At 33.1% G+C, this 6,126-nt stretch overlaps 1 long non-coding RNA gene across 1 annotated transcript; it reads right to left on the reverse strand.

Annotated features, from left to right (window-relative positions):
• Positions 1–1,821: 1,821 nt before the first annotated feature.
• LOC121222254 (uncharacterized) lies at positions 1,822–3,995 on the reverse strand. The gene is made up of 3 exons (XR_005919507.1): positions 3,896–3,995; positions 3,341–3,421; positions 1,822–1,868 (listed from the first exon to the last, which is right to left on the reverse strand). It is a non-coding gene; the product is annotated as an uncharacterized lncRNA (long non-coding RNA).
• Between the last annotated feature and the right edge of the window lie 2,131 nt (positions 3,996–6,126).

A 6,126-nucleotide genomic window follows, 5' to 3' on the forward strand; every position in this document is an offset into this window, starting at 1 on the left:
ATCAACAAGATGAAGGGTGAAAGAGAGCAAAAAATTGGCAAAAATGAAGAGAAAAATAGCAAGAGGGTGGAGGAATTTTAGGGAAAGTAAAAAGAAAAAGAAAAAAATAAACAAAATATTTGATAACCACCCTAATCCCTTATTTCTCTCCATCCAACTCCCCACTAAATCCACTACTCAGATTTTTAATCCATCTCAAACTCTCCTGGACACACGAGCAAAAATAATGCCTATGCCAAGATTCAAACACAAGACCTCCTTCACACCAACACTCCTTTATCCACCAGAACAGCAAGCCCATTTTGTCAATTATTTGCCAACTTTTACTTATAAGCCTACTGACCAAAGATAGGACTTATTCATAAAAATACCAAAATTTGCCCAAGTCCAAGCTTGAACTTGGGACCCCCCGAACACACCCAAAACACATAACCACTAAAATAGACAGATATTTTGTGTCACACATTCAAAATACCCAAAATTAAAATTTTAGGGCGTTACAATTTTCAACTGAAACAATCCAATGAATGGCTTCAATGATCAGCTTGGTCGTTGGTGTCCCGGAACAATTTTAGGTGCTTTATCCATTGGTGTTTCCGAACAGCCACTATGAGTTGACTTAATGATTGAGCTGAGGGAACATTGAGCTTAGTCGATCAAGTGTTTAAAGCTGGAGTTAAAGCTTTCTTGAAGATGTCAAATGCATGTACAACAATTGAAAGGATTTGTGGCACCTGAACAGTCAATAGTGTGAACACTTGGAAAGGAATGGACTTGAGTGTGAACACCAGGTTTTGAAAGGTTGGCTGATCAGCTAAGAGTTAAATTCAAGGACATTCATTCCCTTGATGAATAGACACCTTGGAGATTGGATTCATCAGCTCCAAAGTACGTGCAGAATCGGGTGCATTGTTCCTCATTAAATAGCTTCAGTGAATCTACAAAGTGCATAAATGTCCAGCCACATATTAAATCACTTACTAAGAGAAAGTAAAAAATTGATTAATACATCAACAAGACAAATTAAACACAAATTAAATATGCAATAAACTAAGACACCATTAAGAAGGCTGACTCGCTAACATGCATTAAGTCTGTCCGAAAATGAACATGTTTAATAGGTCTGAATTAAACATGCATTGATGTCGTCCTAATTAGAACATACTTAATAGACATGAGTCAAAGTAAAATGATAGGACAATATTAATGTTGTACAATCTAAGACGAAATTAATAAACAAAGAAACAGACATGTAATTAAAGCTATAGGAAAATTGACATAGTTAATATAATTGACATAATTAAAATCGTCTAAGTCTTAGCAACTGAATTAGCTAGCTAAGTTGAATTCAGCTTGAAATAGATTGTAAAGGGCACTTGTTGATCCCTCCAACACATGATTTGTAACACCCCGACCCGTGTCCATCGACGGATTAGAGTTACGAGGCATTACCGAAAAAAATTTAATATCATAAATCAAGCAATTATCCAAACATTTATGTCATTTCATTTTACTAACTATACTACATATAATACAAATATTATTTTCAAATTAGGCTTAACTATACTAATTTATAAAACTATTTATAAATATGCTAAACACATCACACTACCATATAAATGACTGAAATTTTTGCATAAGCTTAAACATCATATATATATCAAATAGATCACAACCATAAAACCAAACTTAACCAAAATGAATAAGCCATTTTCGCATGGCTCAAATTCACACATCCCAAAATTAAACATATAAACTAGACTATACATGCCATAGGTTCGAATTCAAAATTTATAAAATACCAAAGACAGTCGATAGTGTGATAGACTATGCTGATGATCCCCGAGCTCGTAACGCGACTCCAAAATCTATAAAACAGAGTAAACAAATACAAACACACATTAAGCTATTAAAGCTTAGTAAGTTATACGCAAAAAAAAAATTATTTATATATAAATGCATAATAATACTTATTCCATCATTAAGATAAAATAAACCAAATATCCTAATATTTCGTACCATCTAACACTTTAAATAATAATAAAAAAATCACATTGTATTTTCATATAAACAAACCATATGGCCAAATACACATAAATATTTAGCAAAGCCAAATATTCAATAAATCATTATGTCAAAACATGCTTATATTCAAATGGTAAACTCATACTATATATTTCCTTTGAAACTATTATCAAATTATAACAATCAACTTACCTTAACACTAATTAAGCAAATGGCTAACACATACCTGAATAATTTAGCTTTTACTATTACTCACATAAGATTTTTATAACATAGAGACTTGTATAAAACACCGGCATAAAGCCTGCTGAAACAAAGACCGATACATTCCACCGGCACAAAGCCTGCTAGACATAAAGTCTGATACATTTCACCGGCGCTAAGCCTGCTAGACATAAAGTCTGAAGTGATTCACCGGCATCAAGCCTGCTAGACGTAAAGTCTGAAACATCTTATTTTCAAACTATATATATAGTATATAAAATCCATGTATAGAGATTCAGCTCAAAATTCATTACTTATATTTTTAAAACACATGGATATATAAATCTCCATCACCAAATCTAACTTGATAATTCAATAATTCAACCAAAACATATTTGTATATATAACCTCATACTTTTGATTCTACTACTAATATCATAAGATTTAACTTATAATATACTATGTGTCTTTAACATTCAAACATATTAAAATAATCTAAGCTAATAATTTCATACCATTTATTCAATACAAAACTTGTACATTTTCATATACGTTCACATTTGACTTCATGTATACATATATAATTCCAAACCTAATTTCAATTCAAGAAATTATACATGTACATTTATACATATTCGAATCTACCATATAAATATATAAATTCATACTCAATTTCAAAACATAAACTTATACATATATATATGACATATCTAAATTCAATACACAACACATATATCTGCATACTCATTCGAATCTATATATATACAATTATAATATACATATACCACAAATCAAATCCAAGAGTTTATATATAAATGTACTTATATAATCATTCAAACCTTATACATATATATATATGCCTTATACATATCTTTGATTAATCTAATAATTTATACATGTATATACTTATACATCGTTTATACTTCAACTAAATTTAAAGGTTTATATAAGTATAAACCTATATATATATTCAAACATTAATAATACATGTATATCATTCATACTTTATTTTATTTCAATCAATATGCCTTTAAATTTAAGTTCAACAAAATACAATACATTTACATACCTATATATCGATTTAACAACATTAAATAGCTATTAGACTTACCTCGGATATCAGCGGACACGATCGACTACTCGACTACTTTCGTTTCCCCCCGATCCAATTCCGTTTTCCTCGTTTCTTGATCTAAACACATTTAAATTTAACCTTTTTATTCATCAAAATATTCAATTAAATCCAAAAATACAAAAATGGAAAAATTACTATTTTGCCCCTGACATTTTACACTTTTTACAATTTAGTCCATTTTTGCACAAAACACAAAATACATAAATTTTGCCCACATTATGTTAGGGCCGAATATTTCATAGACCCATATAGATCCTTGCATGTCATTTATTTCACCTTTTAGTCCCTCAATTAAATATTTTTTTACAAATTAATCCAAAATAATTAAATTCATCAAAAATTCAAGAACACACATTATAATCTATCACATATCTTTCATATTTCATCATCAACTATTATCAAGCTCAAGTATTCATAAATGGCATGTCTCAAAATCACTATCAAATTCTAAAATTAAAGCATGGGCTAGATATAACACGAAGCAACGATCACAAAAACGTAAAAATCATCAAAAATCGAAACCAAACATACCTTAAATCAAGCATCAAAGATGGCCGAATAGCTTGGTTGTTCTTCTTTTATTTTCTTTTCTTAGTTTCGAATAGATGATAAGGAAATAAAAGATGATGGTGGTCTTTATTTGTTTAATTATAATATTATAATATACTATATATTATAACATTTATAATTAATATAAAAACTATATATATTATACACATAATGCCGCCCACTATTCTTTTTAATGGTTAAATTGCAAAACTAAACCTCCATATTAAAAGAACAACCACTATTCAGCCCCTTTTTAAAAATAACCATTAAATTTTTATTTTACGCGATTTAATCCATTTTTATTTAATCGGACACTCAAACGGCGAAATTAAAGCACGGAATTTTTACACTAGTAAATTCACACATAATAAACACAGAAAATAATATTAAAATATTTTTTTGACTCAGACTTGTGGTCCCGAAACCACTATGTCCGATTAGAGTCAAAACCGGGTTGTTACATGATTGCCGAGTTCCATTGTAGCTTACTCCCAAACTCGTTAAACCAAAGTCGATATTGCCTCTTTGAGACTTGGCTCGGGCTCGAGTGATCGGTCCACTAGGCAGCTCAATTGAATCTCGAATGGAGTCGGTTAAGTCCTTGGGTGGGTTTGTATCAAAATTTACTTGGAATATCTAACAAAGTAGTATGGTAGGAATCGGTTTGAATGTTGTCAGGGTCAACGAAACCCATGGCAATGTTAAAATAAAAAATCGACATCCTAAAGTCTTTACCAAGTAACCAAAAATAGACAATGTCTTGTGTTTCAACAGTTTATAACCTATTAATATTGAAGCTAAATATTGTGTAGAATTCATAAATCAATTCATAATATGCACTACATGAAACATTTGCAAATAAACTCCAACCAATAGCATCAAAATAGTTCATCACAGTATCACGAATATTTATCATACCAATGGTGTAAAGATCAATTTTCTTACAAATCGGGAGTGGATGTTGTCAAATGTTGTCGTATCTTGCGTGATGCTCTGAGGTTGAAAAGTTTAGAGACCCTCATAATTGTCCTTCGGTGGGAATAGTGTAGGCACGAACTTAATTATTATGTTGACCGTCTCGTGATGGTAGAACATTTTTGTCGGGCGAGTTGAGTGGTGGACTCGAATTTCCAGCAGCGCTAGTACTGTTGTGTGGAGGCGTCACTGGCTCATATATCAGAGGCCGACGGGATCGAGTGGTGAACGACCGTGTTCAATGATGAGAAACATGCTCATTTGTAGTTGTTGTTAGAAGTCCTGACTTCATCCGAGTAACCTACATAATACGCTAGTAAATGTAAAATAGGTTGTAGATTAGGAATCGACCTTTCGAAAGTAACGAGGCTACTGTTCGAATGTTCTATTTCGATTGGAGTTGGGCTTCATCAGCGACGAGTTCTCATTAGCGCGACCGTTCGTCTTGCAGGGGGTGGAGACAGTTTGTCATTGTCTAAATCAACGAAAGAAGGTGTTAAGAACCAGTTTTGTCTATGATTGAGCAAAGTCGGAATACTGTCGGTCGTTTGGTTTCGAGTTCGAACCATGGTCAGTGAAACCAACGGTTTTGTTTATTGTTGCTCACGAAAGTGGTTGATGGTTTGACAGTCGAGGAACGGCGGTGGTGGTCAGTGGCAGTAGTGACGTAGGTTGGGTCAATTTTCGAAGGGTAGTGATGGGGGGTAAATAGATGGCATTAGTTAAGCATTTCAACATTCGTGGATCGACGACGGATAGGTGCTAGGGAAGTGTGGTGGTACATGGGTGAGAGAAAGGGCTACCGAATAGTGGTTCATGGTGGAGAAAATGAGAGGCAAATGACGGTGGAAGAAAAAAAAAGCGAACAGCGGTGGAGAAAAGAGAGGGCACCGTTTGGCGAGGAGAGAAACAACAAGACCACAGCTACTCACGAGTAGGGATGTGCAAAATTCGCGTAAAACCAAAAAAATTCAGTTAACTGATCGAATTTGGTTAAGCGGTCGGTTAACCGAATTTTTTTGGTCGGGGGTCGGTTAAGGATTTTTTGATTTTTTGGTTAACGGTTAAATCGATTCGAAACTGGTCGGTTAACCGAAAAAAGTCGGTTTAACCGAATTTTGTAGGGTAAATGGGTAATTGGGAAACCATGGGCCTTAATTTAAACCCAGCCTGCCAGCCCAATTTTATTTTTTCTCTTGTAGGCTGCAAGCCCAATTTTATTTTTTCTCCTGTAGGCT

This window comes from Gossypium hirsutum, chromosome D10, assembly GCF_007990345.1.
Source record: "Gossypium hirsutum isolate 1008001.06 chromosome D10, Gossypium_hirsutum_v2.1, whole genome shotgun sequence".
Classification (NCBI taxonomy): domain Eukaryota; kingdom Viridiplantae; phylum Streptophyta; class Magnoliopsida; order Malvales; family Malvaceae; genus Gossypium; species Gossypium hirsutum.